This window comes from Saimiri boliviensis, chromosome 1 (assembly GCF_048565385.1).
Source record: "Saimiri boliviensis isolate mSaiBol1 chromosome 1, mSaiBol1.pri, whole genome shotgun sequence".
Lineage (NCBI taxonomy): Eukaryota > Metazoa > Chordata > Mammalia > Primates > Cebidae > Saimiri > Saimiri boliviensis.
In genome coordinates this window covers 173,239,095-173,257,969 of record NC_133449.1, presented here as the reverse complement: position 1 = coordinate 173,257,969, position 18,875 = coordinate 173,239,095, and the positions used below count along the sequence as shown (strand labels likewise).

The window sequence follows — 18,875 nt, the reverse complement described above, 5'->3', positions numbered from 1 at the left end:
TGAAATGTCTGAAAGGATAGGAAAATAGAGTCCTACGCCAGAGTGGAGCTAATTGTACCCCTTCTTGATTAAACCATACTCTGTGCTTCTTGAGTGATACAAAGGGTTACTCTTCCTGTTGGATTATATGTTAGTGCAAGCAAACATTCCAATAGAGGAAACATGAAGGATTCCTTAACCCTTGGCCTTCCCTTCAACTTCTTCAACTTCAATTTTCGTTTCTCTGCCACTTTTCCCAAAATTCTATTTGCATCTTGTTAATGGCTCTTGTGTATGAAGCCTCAAATTCCATTATCATTGAATCTTTAGAGTGGAGCATCTCCAAGGCACACCAAAAATCCCTTGCTAGAAATGATGGTGTGTCATTGTTGTGTAATAAATAAATAAATCCCTCCCTTCTAGAAGTGAGAAGAAGGAAGGCTTAAGGAGGGCTAGGGCACACATTTCTGTTTTATCTCATATTCTCTAACACTGGGGGTTGTATCATTGTGAGGAATATTATCTCAGGGAGACCTTCTAGTTAGCAAGTCAGTTAAGAAGTCTGCAGATGTGTAAAAAAAAGAGAGCCATTCAGACACAACATTCCACAACCCCCGACTCAGCGACCGAAGGAAGCTCAGTCAGGCTTATTATTCTCCTAGATAGACTAGGAGAGCTTAGGATGTCAATCAAGGCTAACATAATTGCCAAGAAATATTAATTGAAAGTCCCACACAAAATAAATGGCCAAAGTGTTCTTCTCTAAAATGCCTAAGACTTTTCTCCGCTATTGAGAAATACAAAGGTGGTAGGCTATATCAATAAGAGGAATTCAGGCACAAAAGTTAACTGGTTTAGGAAATCTTTTCTCTACTGTGGGTCTGAGACTTCCCCTCCTCTATGGGAACACATCAGGTGGCCCTGCCTAACCAACCCCATACCACCTTCTCAGCCAGTACCAACAAGTACCAGGGAAGCTCCAGTAGTAAAGATAAACCAAGCACAGCAAAATAACACGGCAATAACTTTGACAATTAAAGTGTCTTTGGAACCACAGCCCACAAAAATAATCTAGGACCTGTATGTTAACTTGAAACAGCGTAACTACTTGCTAAAATATGATTTGAATGAGACCCTGAATACTCTAACACACAAAATGACGAATATACAGTAGAAACTCACCTGTCATTTAAAAAAAAAAAAAAAGAAAGAAAGAAAGAAAGAGAGAAAATCACAACTGAATAAAGAAAAGACAATTAACTGATGGCAATACTGAGATGAATCAGATCTTGACAGGCATTTTAAATTAGATCTTGTCATCACAAAAATGAAAGATTAAGAAATTCCATTAAAACAAATAAGAAAATAGAAAACCAAAAGAAGCCGCATTAAAAAAACCAAATGGAAATTATGAAACTGAAAAATATTCTAATAGAAATTAAAAACTCACCAGATGGGCTCCATAATAGAGTGGAGATGACAAAGGTTAGAATCAGCAAACCTGAGGATTCGAATTTAGCCCATGAAAACAACAGAGAGAAAATAAACTGAATAAAAACAAACAGGGACTTAAGGGACAATAATGAAAGATTCAACACTTGTATCATCAGAATTCCACATTGAAGAGAGAGAGAGGTGCTGAATGAGTCTTATGAAAGTAATTGGTGATAGTCTTCAACAGTTGATGAAATACACAAGATTTTAGAAACTGACTTAACTCAGATAGGATATCCATGAAAATAGACACACTGTATTAAACTTCTGAAAACTGACAACAGAGAAAAAAGTATTGAAAGCAGCCAGAAAAATCCAAAGGGGAAAACTGATTTGAATGACATCATCTGAAATCATGGTAGTCAGAAGGAACTAGCAAAACTTTTTTCATATGCTGAGACAAAAGTCAGCTATAAACTTGATAACCAGTAAAACTATTCCTTAGAAATGAGGAGAATGTAAAGACATTCTCAGATAAAGAAAAATTAAAATAATCTGATACTAGCAAATCTGTTCTTAAAGACAACAAAAATAAGTTCTTTAAACAGAAAGAAAATGATAATGAATCCTGGAGAACCAGGAAAAAATAAAGATACGATGGAAAAAAAAAGACATATAAGTACATTAAAGAGATTATCTTTTCTCTATTGTGTTTGACAAAATATATTTGATAACTGAAACAAACATTTATTAATACCATGTGATATTCAGTACAATAATATTTAAAAGGGAAGAAATGTTAGAGCACAGAAAATTACTGGAAATAAAGGGATATATGGAACAATTATAAAAGAATAATTCCACTAAGAAGACATACCAATTTTAAGTGTGTACACAGCTAACAACAGAGCTTCAAAATATGTGAAACAAAGTCTGAAAGATTTGAAAGGAGAAATAGATAGTAACTCCGAATGCTATCTCTGTTACTGATAGAGCTAGTAAACAGAAAATTAGCAAAGACATGGAATATTTAAATAATACAGTCAAGAATATAATTGACATTATATTCAGTTCACCTAACAGCAGCAGAATACACGTCTTTTTTCAAGTGTCCAAGGAAGTTTGCCAAGTTAGACCACATCATACGTTATGTATCAAATTTTAACAAATTTAAAAGAATTAAATTATACAGGGTGCATCCAATGATAATGATAGGATCAATCTAGAAATAATAATACAAAGAGCAGTGAAATCTCTGGAAATGTAAAAATTAAAAACATACCTTTAAATAACCTATTTATGTCTAAAAGGAAATAAAAATACTCATAGAACTAAACAAAGAGGAAAATAACATATCAAAACTATTTGGGATACAACTAAAGTAGTGCTTAGAAATTTATAGCACTAAATTCTTATACTAGAAATGAGAAAAGTCTTCAAAAAATCATCTAAGATCATACCTCAGGAAATTTGAAAAGAAAGCAAAATGATCCCAAAGCAAGCAGAAGGAATGAAAGCGCAATTTAGACTAGGAAGTGAATAATGATTAGAATCAAAACCTGACAACATGGAAGAACCTGAAAGACATCATGTTAAGTGAAATAAGCCAGGCACAGAAAGACAAATATCAGATGATCTCACTTATAAGTGGAATCTAAAAACATCAAACTCACAGCAGCAGGGGATAGGAGAGTGGTGACCAGAAACTGACAAGGGGCTTGAGGGGAGCTAGGGAAGGAAATAGAGAGATGGAGAGATGTTAGCAGGGGTACAAACTTTTAGTTGTGCTGGATGAATAATAACTAAACACAGCGACTACAGCTAACGATGATGTGTACTTGAAATTTGTGGTACAGCTGCTGGTGCTGCCTTACCCCATCCTCTCCTCTCAGATTCACCAAGGACTGTTCAGGTGGTAACATTCTCTTAGGGCAGGGAACTCTGCAGAGGGAGAGCCCAGGAGCCTTTCTTTTCTTTTCTTTCTTTTTTTTTTTTTGGCTTCATGAATGACCTTTACTAAATGTTTGAGATAGAAATAACATTGATCTTCCACAAAGCTCTACAGAAAGCTGAAAAACAGCAGATGCTCCTCCAACTTGCACTGACATCATAACAAGTGAGGTGTCAAAACCTAGGAGAGCAGGTCATTTCTGCCCCACGTGCGTGTGGACTATAGCCCAACGCTGATGTCATTCCGGGTGACACACCTGCCCTGGTCTCCAGCCTGGGCACAAATAGAACTCAGGCAGAGGTGGGTCTGTCTGCAGAGACCAGGGCTACCAGCTCTGAGTGTGGGGCACAGACTGCCCAGGTGCCCAGGCCAGGGCTGCTGCTGTATCTGAGCTGTGGAGTCACAGCCCTGGCCTGGCCTGTCCTTTCCACCTGCCAGCTGTGGAGCTGTGGGCGCGTGGGTCACCTCCCAATCTGTCAAGTGGAAAAGCCTAGTTCTTGGTGATCCCACGCCTCGCCAGGGGCAGCCCGGCCTGCCTGGGCCTCCACGTCCTGCAGCTTCTGGGTCTGCTTCCGCTGACTGAGCGTGGGCTTCAGCTGCGCGGCCCCCACTGTCTTGCCTGTCCACTCGTCCACCAGCTTATGCAGGTCATCCGTGAAGGTGCCCTTCTTGTTGTTGCTGTTGTTCACCTGCGCCTGGACGTGCAGGGTGGGCTGGGGGCCAGGCTCAGGGTTTGGGGCCAGGTTGCTGGTGGAGGACCCTTGGCCATGTGCTCCGCCTCCATCATTGGCTAAGCCAGAGCAGATGTCCGAAGACAGAGACGCCCCGGAGGAGCAGGGCTGCTGGGTCTGCACTGCCTTCCCGCTCAGGCCCGTGATGTCTGCAGTGAGCCCTGCACTGGCTGGGGCAGGGTCCTTAGCGGGAGGGCCTCTGCTAGAGTTAGCCAAGGGACCTGTGCTGGAGGCCACCACCTTGAGCTGCCGCGACAGGGGTGCAGCCGCTTGCCCTCCTTCAGCTTGCTCTTGCTGGCTTTTCTGGGGCACCGTGTGGAAGAAGCCCATGTTGGGAGGCAGCGGCTTGCCCAGGCAGCGGTACAGAGCCTTGGTCTCCTGCTTCTGCTGGCTCTGCAGCTCCGAGATCTCCTTCAGGTGCTTCTCCCGCAGACTCTGCCGCTCCTTCTTTATGGCAGCGTCCTCCAGCTCTGAGTCGTTGTCGCTGCTGATGTAGGATGACTGCGAGCGGAAGGAGGTCACTGATGGTGAGGACCTTCACGCCTGCCCTGCTGGGCATCTCTGGGCCAATCGAGCCGGCTCGAGGAGGCCTCTGCAGGAAGGCAGTGGCCTTCATCATGAGGTTGCCAGCCATGCTGCCACTCCCAGGCAGGGACGCCTGCTTCTGCACCAGGGCCTTCCCTGAGGGCACTCGTCCCTGGAATCACTGGACTAGGGCTCGCTCACGCCGACCTCGATGGAGGAGGCCCTCTGCACCCGCTGCACCGCCAGCTTCACGTCGTGGCTGGAGGGGCCCTCTTCCAGGTAGACGTCGGGTGGGGCGGGGTACCTCAGGTTGTGGGGGGAGGCCAGGGTCCACTCTTCCTGCGTACTGACCACGAGAAATGGCCTAGAGTCTTAGCTGGTGAGCTGCCATCCTGCTGCTCTGGATGTTTCCGAGGGGACTCCGGAGCTCGAGCGCCGAGTGTATGGGGGTGGCTGGCCTGGCCACCCACTGTGGAAATGCCCATAGCACTCTGTGGGGGCTCTGCTGAACTTTCTCCAGTGACTCCACCTTCCTTGTCTGTGGGCTCCACGCATGCAGGTCTCACAAAAACAGATCCATCCTGCGTGGCACTGGGCACCACACGGGAGTCTGAGACCACCTGCCCTCCATCTCTGTCATAGCCCAGCATGCTCCTGGAAGATGACTCTGCTGTCACTGACGAAGACGTGCCCTGCTCCATCACGGCCCCTCCAGTAGGGGCCAGTTCTGACTTTTCCACCAAGGGCTGGGGTGGCTGGGCACGCCCTGTGACAGCCTCGTTAGGCGCTGGGGGCAGGGCCAGGTCCCCCCAATGCCCAGACCTCCAAGCAGGGCTCCAGGGTGAAGTCTCTGTTGCCCACCTCCACAGGGGCCCCAGCTGAGGCTGAGGAGGTGGGCACGTGCTCCTGGTAGAACAAAGTCTGCAGCTTCTCATCCAGGATCTTGATGGTGCTGTCCACGAGAGCGGGCCTTCCTCATTCAACTCCAGGACTGAGGGTGGCTGTGGTGGAATCATGGGCCCCAGGGGTGGGCTTGGGAGATGGGAGATGGCCAGGCTGATGGCCTCCACTGCGGCAGGAAGCAGGGGAGCGGCTGACCCAAGGAGGGCCGGGGGGCCCTGCTGTGAGGGCTGGGCTCAGGTGCAGGTGCTGGGTGGGGGGCCTCCCCTGGGGAGCTGGGGGGCTCCCCTGGGGCACTGTGGGAGTCATTTAACAATATCTACATATAACAAACATCACATTGTACATCTTGAATGTATGCAATTTCATATGTCAATCATGGCTCAATAAACCTAGAAGAAAAATAAAGTTATTCGTTCATATTTTCATAAAATTCCAACAATGTATAAAAAGGATTATGCCCCATGAACAAGTAGAATTTATTTCAAGTGTTCAAGACTTGTTCAACATTGCTAATCAATGAATAGAATCCACAATTTTAACAGAGTATTGAAGAAAAATTATATGATTATATCAATTAATATAGAAATAATATTTGATAAAATCTAACTTTTTTTCAAGATAAGAACTCTCTGAAAGTTAGGATTGGAAGGATATTACTCCAAATGACAAAAATTACCTACCAAATTCTATAGCTAAAATATTTATTAATTATAAAAGATCCTTAAATGATTTCCCATAAGATTAGGAGCGAAGATGTCTTCTCCTGCTATTCTTATTCATCAGAGTACTGGAAGTTCAAACCATTGTAACAAAGCAACAAACAAGCTATAAAGACTGGAAAGAAACAAATAGAACTGGCAAAACTGTCTATGAGAAAATCCTAAGGAATCTATAAAAAGAAAAAAAATACCTTCTAAGACTAACAAGTTTTGCAGGTTTGTAGAATACAGAATCAAAACAAAATCATCAACTGCATTTCTGTATACTAAAAATGAACAGGCAGAAACTGAAAGTAAAGATAAAACATAACTTATAATTGTTTCAAAGAAATGAAACATCTAGGCATACTCTCAATAAAGCATGCACAATATCTGTGTACCGAAAATTCAAAACGCTGATAAAACAAAGATCTAAATAAATGAAGAAACATACAATTTTCATAGATTAAAAGCCTTAGCATGAGTAAAATAGGCATTTCTCCCCAAATCGATTTATAACTTCATGCAATTTCTAACAAAAGACATTTCAACAAAGACGATATGCAGATAGCAAATGAGCACCTACAAACATTTGCTATATTATTAGTCAGCTACAATATAAAACATAAACCACAATGAGATATCACAACACTTTTGCTAGACATAGATACATTTATTTCACAATTTTTAGGATATACCACTGCCCATGGAATACATTTTTAAAAATTAGAAAGAAGAAGAAAGTAACAGAAATAACTTTACCTGAGATTAAGTTTTACTATATAGATATAGTAATCAAGTCAGTGTTCTATGTCAGAGAAACAGACAAACAAATCAATGAAACACAATAGATAAACCAGGATTAGCCCCAACCAAATAAGCTTAATAAATTTTTGACAGATGTGCCAAGACAATTCAATAGAAGAAAGAAAGCTTTCAACAGATCGTACTATAGCAATTAGACAACCAGAGGCAAAATTTATCTGTAGCTTAAATCTCACATCTTATACAAAATTAGCTCAAAGTGAATAATGAATCAACATAAAATATTTAACCATAAAATCTGTAGAAAAAAATGAGGATGATTTTTGTTGATGTAGGACTAGGCAAACAGTTCATATGAAGTCCAAACTTAAAATCAAGGTCATGGTTCAGAAAAAGAAAATCTGATAAATAGGACCTCACCAAAATGAAAAATACTGCTCTGCAAAAGACCCTTTTGAAAGAATAAAAAGATAAGTTCAAGAGTGGGAGAAAATACTTGCAAATCACATATATGACAACGAACTAGTATCTATGCTATATAAAGAATTCTCAAAACCCTACAAGTAAAACTTTCACACTAAAATCAGGAACAAGGCAAGAATGTTTCCTCTCACTACTGCTTTTTAACACCCTGTTGGAAATTCTATCGAATGCAGTAAGACAATAACTGGAAACAGCATACTAATTGAGAAGGAGGAAATAAACTGTCTTAGTTTGCAGATGACATGATAATCTTTGCAAAAACTGCCAGAGAATCAATTTAAATAAAAACCTCTTGAAAGGAGGTTACTGTAGTAACATGGTAATAAAAGATTACAGCAAGTTTGCAGGTTAATGTACAAAAGTCAGTTACCTATATACCAATACCAAAAATGAATAACTGAAGTTTGAAATTAAGAACATATTCTTCTTTACATTAGCACTCCCCCAAATGAAATAAATATTAATGAATATAACAAAATATGTACACAGGCTGGGTGTTGTATCTCACACCTGTAATCCCAGCACTTTGGTAGGCTGAGGTGGGTGGATCACTTGAGGTCAGGAGTTTGAGACAAACCTGGCCAACATGGTGAAAACCGATCCCTACTAAAAGGACAAAAATCAAATGAATGTGGTGGTGCATGCTTATAGTCCCAGCTACTCAGGGGGCTGAGGCAGGAGAAATGCCTGAAACCAGGAAGTAGAGGTTGCAATGAGCCAAGATTGTGCCACTGCACTCCAGCCAGGATGACAGAGCAAGACTCTGTATCAAACAAAACAAAACAAAACGAAAAAAATAAATATATATGTATATATGTATATATATATATATATATATATATATATATATATACATATATGAGAAAAATCATTAAATCATAAAACTCTGGTGAAAGAAATCAAAGAATAACTAAACAATGGAGATATATTCCATGTTTGTGGCTAGAAATATTTAATTTGGTCTATAAATTCAATGTTAGCTTAATCAAAATGCCAGCAAGTCATCTAATGTATGTTGACAAACGAATTCTAAAATTTATGTGGAGAAGCAAGAGACACAGAATTTTTAAATTAACATTGATGAAGAACAAAATCGGAGGACTGAAACTACATGACTTCAAAACTTGATATAAAGCTACAGTAACCAAGATAGTGTGATGATAAAACCATAGACACAGATCAGTGGAACAGAATAGAGAACCCAGAAATAAACCAACAAAAATACAGTCCACAAGTCAAATAGATCTTTGACAAGGGAGCAAAGCTATCTTTAAAATGGCACAAAGATAGTTTTCAACAAATATTGCTGAAGCAATTGGATATCTACATGCAAAAAAAAAAAAAAAAAAGAATGAAAATGCTATAGACATAGACATTAACCATTCACAACAATTAACCCAAAATGGTTCATAAATTGACATATAAAACCACAAACTCCTAAAAGACAACATAAGAGAAAACCAAGATGACCCTGGGTATGGCAATGACATTTTAGATTAAAAACCAAAGGCATGATCCATTAAAGAAAGAATCAATTCACTGGATTTTATTAAAATTAAAAGCTTTGAGTTTGGACAACATCAACTAAATGAGTAGATATGCCACAGATTTCGAGAAAGTATCTGCAAAAGATAAAGGACTTTTACACAAAATATACAAAGCACTCTTAAAATTCAACAATAAGAAAACAATTAGATGAGCAAAATGGGCAAAAGGTCTGTATAGATACCTCACCCAGATATACAGATGGCAAATAAGCATAGAAAGAAATGTTCAACATGATATGCCGTTAGGGAATTGCAAATTAAAACAATATGATCCCACTACATACATATCAGAAAGGCCAAAATGTAAAAAACCAACAGCACCAAATTCTGGCAAGTATGTGGGAACAACAGGAGCTTGACTTATTGCTGGTATGAACAAAATGGTACAATCACTTCGGAAGGTGGTTTAGTAATTTCTTACAAAGTGAATCATAGTCTCCCCATATAACCCAGCAATTGTGGCTTTTTGTATTTACCTAAATTTATTGGAAACATATCTACACAAAAATTTGCATATAGATGTTTATAGCAGCTAGCTTTGTTTGTGATTATTTAAACCTAGCAGCAACCAAGATGTCCTTCAGTAACTGAATGGATAAATAAACTGTGGTACATCCAGTCAATGGAATATATTTTGAGTTAAAAATACATGAGATAGGTGTGATGGCTCATGCCTGTAATCCTGACACTTTGGTAGGTTGAAGCGGGTGGATACAAGGTCAAGAGATCAAGACAATCCTGGCTAACATGGTGAAACCCCATCTCCACTAAAAATACAAAAATTAGCTGGGTGTGGTGGTACGCACCTGTAGTCCTATCTAATCAGGAGGCTGAGGCAGGAGAATCACTTGAACCCGGGAAGTGGAGGTTGCAGTAAGCCAAGATTCACCACTGCACTCCAGCCTGGCAAAAGAAAGAGACATCTCATAAAAAAAAAATAAAAGCAAAAATACATGAGATATGAAGCTATAAAAAGACATGGAGGAAACTTAAATGCATATTATTAAGACAAAAATAATTCAATAATGCTACACACTAAACAATTCCATCAGTATATTCTACCTGATACTACAAATCATGGATGCATGTCATTATATATTTGTCCAAACCCATAGAGCATACCACATCGTGAGTGAACCCTTCTGTATAGGCTTTGGGTGATAATAATGTGTCAGTGTAGATTCATTTATTGTTTCAAATGTTCTACTGTGGTGCAAGATTTCAACTGTAGGGGAGGATGTGAGTGTGTGGGACAGGGTTATATGGGAATTTTCTGAACAGTCCACTTATTCTAAAATTAAATTAATGAAATTTAAATAAAACTAAACAGTTAAAAAATCAAACATTCCAATTAGAAGGTAGAAAAAGGACTTGGAGAAATATTACCCAGAAGAGTAATATGATAAATAAGCACAGGAAAAGAGTTTTAGTATAATTAGTTATTAGCAAACTTGCCAATTAAAATTACCATATCACTACACACCTGTTAGAATGACAACAATAAAAAATAATGAAGCACCAAACGTTGTTGAGAATGTTACTGATTTGATCATTAAGCATTGTGTATAAATATTAAAATATCACTCTATCTCATAAACATAAACAACTATTACATGTTAACTAAAATTAAAATAAAAAAGAAACAATTAGTGATACATTACTGGTGAGAATTTAAGTTGATATGACATTTTGAAAAACAGATTACATTCTTATAAAATTAAGAATATTATAATTATAAAATTATGCCCTTATCATATGACCTAGCAATTGCACTTTTGGGCATTTATTCCAGAAAATTACCTGTCATTTAACAGGTAATTTACAACAAATGTAAAGCTGTGCACTGATGTTCACAGTAGCTTTACTCATAATAGTAAAAATTTGAAAACTATGCAAATTTCTTTCAATAGGAGAATGGTTTTGTCAAATTGTGGTACACCCATATCCTGGAATACTAATCAATACTATAACGGAACAAGCTACCGATATAAACTAGAACGCGGATAAATCTCTAGACAGTGTGTTGAATGGAAAAAGTCCATTTCAAGAGTTATATCCTGGATAGGAGCACTTATGTGGCATTCTTGAAATTAGAAAACTTTAGATAATGGAGATCATATTAGTGATTGCCATTGGTTATAAATGGGAGGGCAAGCATGGGTGGGAGGTGGACATGGTCACGAGGAGTAATATGAGGAATCCCTGTTGTGATGGAACTGTTCCAAATTTTAACTGTGATGGGGGGGATACAGAAACCAACATGTGGTAAAACTGCATAGAAACACACACACACACACACACACACACACACACACACAGCGAGTACAAGTAAAAGTGGGGAAATTCTGAGTAACATTGATGAATTGTATCAACGACAATATCCTAGTTGTGATATTGTAGAACAGTTTTGCAAATGTCACCTTTGAAGGAACTTGGTAAAGATTACATTGGATTACTTTGTGCATTTCTTACAAATGCATGTGAATTTTAAAATTTCGATAAAAAGTATACTGTTAACTAATTTAAAAACTAAAAAAGGAGAGAGAAAAAAGGAAGAAAACAGATAGATAACATCAGACTTCCAAAGCTGCTTCTTATTACTCCAGCTCTATTTTATAAATCATTTTCTAAAGCTTTTAGATCCACTAGGTTGCAGCTTTTCATAAATGCCAACATCATTATCCCGTAATGTAAGCAAGACACTGCAATATTTTTCTCAACATCTCCTTCTTCATTATCTTCGCATTCAAACACATGAACAAGATATTTATAATCCATCATAAAACAAAGTATTTGTATACATGAATATAGCAAGAACTCACTCGCTTCTCACCCAGGTAGAACATTAATCTATTCATGAGGGATAAACACCTATGACCCAAATACCTTGCATTAGTTCCCACCTCTAACACTGGGGATCAAATTTCAGCCTGAGATTTGGAGAGGATAAACATCCAAACTATAGCATCCTCCAGGATGCAGTATATGGGTGAAACAAAAATGTCTGTAGAGCTGTGTCCCCAGTAGGAAGAATTCATGGATCCAAAAAGCAAACTATAGCAGGACCCAAAACCAGAAATAGTTGTGCAGCTGTCTAAACTGTAATGAAATATTCTTGCTGCTTAATCCATAAAATCCAGCAGACTCTGTGGTATTGATGCCATCAGAGGGGCAACTAAATGTATCAATTTTGCGACAAAACCCAGTAGGTGAACCATGTCTCAGGCCAATGGAGATTAGAGTAAGACTATGCTGTATGTGGTAAAGAACTATATGCTCATTGAGAAAGAAAACAACCCTTGGTCTGCTACTGAGCACTGGTAAAGTTGGAATTTCAGACCATGAGCCCATGTGCTCAGAACTGGCAGACCCTACAACTGAAAAAGTCAGGACAAGAAACAATCCACTGTAAAACAGAAGTGAGACATTCAAGATAGAGCATAAGCAGGATTAGAAGGCACAAGCAAGGGTTATGATCAGGTAAGCGAGACACACAACTCTGTGCCACTGCTGCTTCCCTCAGTTAATGTCCACGACTACATGGGGACCCCTTGCTACTGATGGCAGAAGAGGAAAATAATTCATCTTTAACTGTCTTAATATGTGGTTGCAAGTTGAAATGAATGATATCAGCACTGAGGCCCACTTAAGGGTGGCCTTCAAGGGGTGATGAGGGGAAATCTTCTCAATGGGCAGAGTATTGGGCAGTGCACCTGATTATTCAGCTAGCCTGGAGAGAACAGTAGCCTGAGGTAAGTCTATACAGAGTCTCAAGGGAAATGATAAATGGCCTGGTAGCTGGTCAGGGATCTAGAATGAAAAAGATCAAGATATTGGGAACAAGAAATTCTAGAGTGGAATCATATGGATTGAACATATGGGAGTGGGTAGAATACCTGATGACTGTTTTACAATGTATCTACACCTTCCAGATGTCAAATGAAGCAGGTACTAAACAACCAAGTAAAAAATTATGCTAGTCTGTTGGCATCAACCAATTTTGTTGCACGTTTCTCCACCAATACTAACCTAATGGGCATGTGAATGAAAGTGCCCACAGTAAAAGAGATGAGAGTTTTTCAGAGTCAGAACAACGTGAACTTCTGGTTACTAAGACTGGGTTAGTTATAGCTGTCGGTAAATGTCCAAACTGCCAAAAGAGAGACTAATGATGAATCTTCAGACTCACAGAGACTCATGTACATCTTGGAGCAAACTGACTTCGCTGGGGTATGTACATAATGGAGGTGTCAATGATTTGTAGAAGTAGACATGTTCCACATACAGATTTTCTGTTCCTGAATGAAAGACCTGAGCCACCACTACTATCTGAGGACTTAAACATATTTGCTCCAGGCCAGGTGTGGTGGCTCATGCCTGTAATCCTAGCACTTTGGGAGGCCGAGGCAGGTGAATCAACTGAGGTCAGGAGTTCGAGACCATCCTGACCAACACAGTGAAACCCTGTCTCTACTAAAATATGGAAAAAAAAATAGCCAGGCCTAATGGTGAGTGTCTGTAATCTCAGCTACTCAGGAGGCTGAGATGAGAGAATTGCTTGAACCCGGGAGACGGTGGTTGTAGTGAGCCGAGATCACGCCACTGGACTTCAGCCTAAGCAGCTGAGTAAGACTCTGTATATATATAAAAATGTGTGTGTGTGTGTGTGTGTGTGTGTGTGTGTGTGTGTGTGTAGGCTCCAGTTATATTTGTTATAATGTAACATTGCATTGGACCAGGGTATTCATTGTTCTCTGCCAAGGAGGTGTGGAGTAAGCCCATGATCATGGATTCCTTAAATGCATCATGTCCCACATTACCCATAGCTGATAATAAGGTATATAATAAGGTATAACAAGCTGCTGAAGAAACAGCTGAAGCACTAGTTAAGGAGTCAAACTCTGCAAGCATAAATGCTATCCTCCAGCTGCTGTCTTCCAGGATGCAGTATATGCATGAAACCAAGATATCTGTACAGAGCTGAACGCAGTTGGAAAAACAAATGCATGGATCCAAAAAGCAAGGGTGGAAGCTAATGTGGCTCTTTTTTCCATTACTTCCATTAAACTGAGGTATCAGTGGGACTAGAGATCCTGGTCCCCCAAGGGAGCACACTGTTACCTGCAAACACATAAGAGTTCCATTGAATAAAAGCTATGGTTGCCCCCTGAGCTCTACAAGCTCCTTGTGTCTAGGGACCGACAGGCAAATATCACTGTCGTGAAAGGGTGGTAGATGGGATCATTAGGAGGAAGTGAACATAGTTTTACCCAACTGGGAAAGAACAGAGTAATAAAGCGAGGTGACCCACATGTGTGCCTCCTGCCACTCTCCCACACATTTGTGACTGTAAATGGAGACATGCAACAACCCTAAGAAGGACATGGTGACTGGGGGTTGGAAACCTCAAAAATGAGGTCTGAGCCACCTCCACCAGGTAAGCCAATGAGTTCAACAGAGGTGGGCACTGACAGCAAAGTGAATCTAGAATGGATGTTAAAGAAAGGAGACAAGGAATATCCATTGCAGTCCAGAAACCAGATTCACTGAAGCTGTGGGAGCCATAGTTTGTCACAACATGGCTCTCTCTGAGTTTCTCCTCAGAAAGAAAGCCCACTGGAGTCTTGGAAAAGAAATTGCTTCTCGCCGGGCACGGTGGCTCAAGCCTGTAATCCCAGCACTTTGGGAGGCCGAGGTGGGTGGATCACGAGGTCGAGAGATCGAGACCATCCTGGTCAACATGGTGAAACCCCGTCTCTACTAAAAATACAAAACATTAGCTGGGCATGGTGGCGCGTGCCTGTAATCCCAGCTACTCAGGAGGCTGAGGCAGGAGAATTGCCTGAACCGGAGGCGGAGGCTGTGGTGAGCCGAGATCGTGCCATTGCACTCCAGCCTGGGTAACGAGAGTGAAACTCCATCTCAAAAAAAAAAAAAAAAAAAAAAAAGAAATTGCTTCAAAAATACATGGAGAAGTGAATTTGAATGCACAGTAACAAGAACACAGAGACAGACTTCCCAGACCCAACAGCAAAGAGGGACTGGTTGCCTGTCTGTAGCAAGTGCAGTCAGTGGAGTCTACTCAGTAGCCTGTGTACCTCAGATCCAAACAGCCTCCCTTGCCTCAGGGCAGCCTGCATTCGGTGACTGAACAAGGTGGTGCTTAAAGGCTTGGCCATTTTAGTCTGACACAGGACACTCTGAAAGGACATGCTTGCTGCCAGTTTCTTCTAGGCTTTGTTGGTCCTACATTGCAATTTGAGCATTTTCTTCGCACAATCCTTCTTCCTCTCTCTCACAGGTGTCGATCTCTAATAAATATCCAGTTCCCAAACTCCACAAGAACAATTTAAAGCTCACGTGGACCTAATATTATTGCCTTGGATCATACGAAGGAAAAGGTTAATGGACCTATAAAGAAAAAGTAGAACATTCACCCACATAGTAAGATATTTTAACATGTCTCTATAAATGGTACATTAAACAGAAAGGCTAGAAAGATTAGTGAAGTTCTTAAGAGTAAAATAAAAAGTTTGATCTATGGGATAGAATAGAGTATTACACTTAAAAGTGGAAAATACATATTCTTCTCGGGCACTTAAGAAAATTGACTATGTCTTCTACTCTCGTGCTAAATTCATAAAATTGGAAAGGACTGCTACAGTGAAGATCATCTGCAAAAATAATAACGCTATAAAGTTTAAACTTAACAACAAAAAGAATTTTTTAAAACCCCACATATTTGAAATTTTAAGAAAATTTTAAGAGACTCATAAGCCAAAGAGGAAATCACAGTACAAGTTCAAAAATACTTAAAATTGAAATTTAGGAATTCCACATCCGACCATAATAAAGGAATGAGTATTGAACTTACCATCTCATAACAAATAACTCTAAAACTAAACCAAATGACTATTTCCAGCCATTTGATAACAGGTATAGGAAAAGCAGAAATATAATCCTTGTGGTCCTTTACAAAGAAAAAAGGAAACGTATAGGTGAGTCTCACTTTTCCTACTGTAATACAGGCAGTAGCACACGAATTAAGAAATCAAAGATTGGGTTCAGGACTAAGAGATCAGCTGGAATTTAAAAATGGTTACAGGAAAAAGGGGCGATAACTAAAAGGAACCCCAGAATTCTGCAAGGGGACTTACCATGGGTCCTTGATTGGGTTGTGCATGTGTAGTGCAAAGTGCCACAAAACTTAGCAGAGAACAGCTGATTGTTTGCTGGGAGATGAACAGAGATAGCAACAGGTATTTCACAGAAAAGGAAACACAGATGACTCAGACAATATTAAAAGATGATCAACCACATTAGCTTTTAGGAAATGAAAATAAAATACATTGGGGTGTTATTTAATACTCACCTAATTGCTCTACCTTCCACTCCCTACACCATCAAAAATATAAAAAATCAAGTTCAACAATACCAGGTATTGGTGAGGCTAGGGAAAATAAGACTCTTATACACTAAGAATATGAAAAGTCATTTGTTACGACTACTTTGGTATAGTTTTTGCATTAACTAGTATATCTGACATAACGATTCTGCCACCAAGCAGACCTTAGAGAAATTTTGCCCATGTGTCCAGGAGACATGTGCTTGAATATTCACAGCAGCATTGTTTATAATTGTTTATAATAGCTAAAAACAAAAAAAAAACTGTAATGCCTATCAAGTAGAATAGACACATAAAATACAATTTTGTTAATATACAGAAATATTATATATCAGTGAAAATTAATGAAATATGTCTTCATTCATAGATCTACAGCAATAAAATTCAAAAATAAAAGTACTGCAAATTTTAGTAAACTGCATACACTGTTACATAAAGTTCAAAGTAGAAACAATGAATAATACAGTGATTAGGTATACTAATACATAATCAACACATTAGAGGGGATAGGTAGAAAGTTAGGTAGATAGATTATAGATAGAGAGAAAGACAGACTATAATACATGATTGCTATGTTAGAAGCAAAACTATAAAGCAAACAAAAGAAATGTATAAAATGAGGTTATTCATTACCTCTGAGGAGGGAGATAAGCTATATAATTAGAGAGGTACACAGAGAGAGAATATATACTGGTATGCTTTAATATGTAATCTGATTGATGGATCACAGTTCCTAATGTTATTCTTTTCATTAGTTGTTTAATACTCTTTTACCTATATGTTTCTGTGTGTATAACAATCAGTTTATATATTTTTGTATGTATGATATACTTTATAATAAAATAATATTTAGTAGAAGAATTGAGATTTAAATTCAGAGAGAATTACTCTAGAACCTATGGTCTTCATCAATGAATATATATATATATATATATATATATATATATATAAAATGAATTAGTAAACAGGTGGAATTATCTGTTCACATTTACTTTTCTTTCACAGGTGGTCTTTCCTTTGACATCTTTCTAAAATTTTGGGCCCAATAATTCATAGTCACCAAGATAGGCTTCTATGTGGCTTCTATATCTTCATTCAGTGTTTGATGCAGACACTTTCTGTGAATTGTCTCTTTTAATATTCTCAACAAACCGACAGGGAAATGCCATCTTTAATTCCAATTTACAAATGGCAAAATACCAGGGAGGTCACACAGATGTGAAAAGCAAGTGTGGAGATTCAAGCCCTGCTTTATCTGTCTCCAAAATGCGTGATCCTAAGTACTGTGAGATATTGTCTCAGAAAAAAAAAAAAAAGTTTTTTTCTGTGTTGCTGCCTCTTTAGGAATAGAACTATTGGTCCATATATATAATTCAGCACTGGTGACTATTTCAGTTCTCACTTTTCCAGATTTGCTCCCTTTCGTACAGCTTACTCATATACAAAATAGACATACTACGAACTCCATCAGACCATGATTTTTGTTTCAACTTTATTTTACTGACAAGCTTTGTAATTTTTATTTAAGCAAAAATTTGTAAAATTGAGAAAGGAATACATTTTATAAATTAATTTTGTTTTCCATATGCAGATGTATTCGAAATGACTTCAAAGTTAAAAGTATGGCCAAGTCCTGGCTGTGGCAGTCAATTTTCTGTATCTCAGTCACACTTTCTTTGCTAGGCTCTTTCCGTTTATTTCAAATTGGACTAATTTGTGTATTTGTGTCCACAGTTTTATTTTGTCCTTTTTGAGTATCTTTGTAAAGGATAACAGAAGAAAGAAAATAAGACCTTTAACCTTATTTTTATCACTTATCTGATGGAAATTTGGGGGGATGATTTAATGTAGTTGACTCCTCAACATTCTGAAGTTTTATCTCTGAGATACTAATGAATATTAATAAGCCTTTAAGTGATTTGTTGGGGAAAAAATTGGGAAGAAAGCAACAGATTGCAGCATCATGAGGATACAGTTTAAAATAAAGAAATAGTTATTTTACCTTCACATTAAAGTATAAAGTACTCTCATATATATATATATTTTTCTGATACAAAAATGTAAAAGCTGAAAATAAAACCCAGCAACTCCTATTAAGGAGAGCTTGGGGCTTGAAGTTCCTAGACACAGACAATATACACATACATACAACTGGCTTAATTAGCTGACGATTCCAGGAGTGAAAATTGTCTCAGTGTGCCCATAAAAAGGACTCAGAAGGATTTTCTCACTATCTCCCTATCCCCATCCTCACCATTTTTCAGCAGCACTTTCTCAGAACCATCTTCTTTCTCAGCAAGCCTCTTCCACATGATCTCAAGATGACTATCAGCAAATCAGCAGTTCCATTTTTTTATCCAAGTCCATAGAGGGAAGAAATAATCTTTTTTTCATAGCTTAACTAAACACCTTTAACTAAGTTTCACTGACTTTGATTAACCTATTTTGGTGTCC

At 38.8% G+C, this 18,875-nt stretch overlaps 1 pseudogene; it reads right to left on the bottom strand.

Annotated features, from left to right (window-relative positions):
- Positions 1–3,840: 3,840 nt before the first annotated feature.
- On the bottom strand, positions 3,841–16,199 carry LOC101035717 (serine/threonine-protein kinase WNK2 pseudogene; annotated as a pseudogene).
- Positions 16,200–18,875: the final 2,676 nt, after the last annotated feature.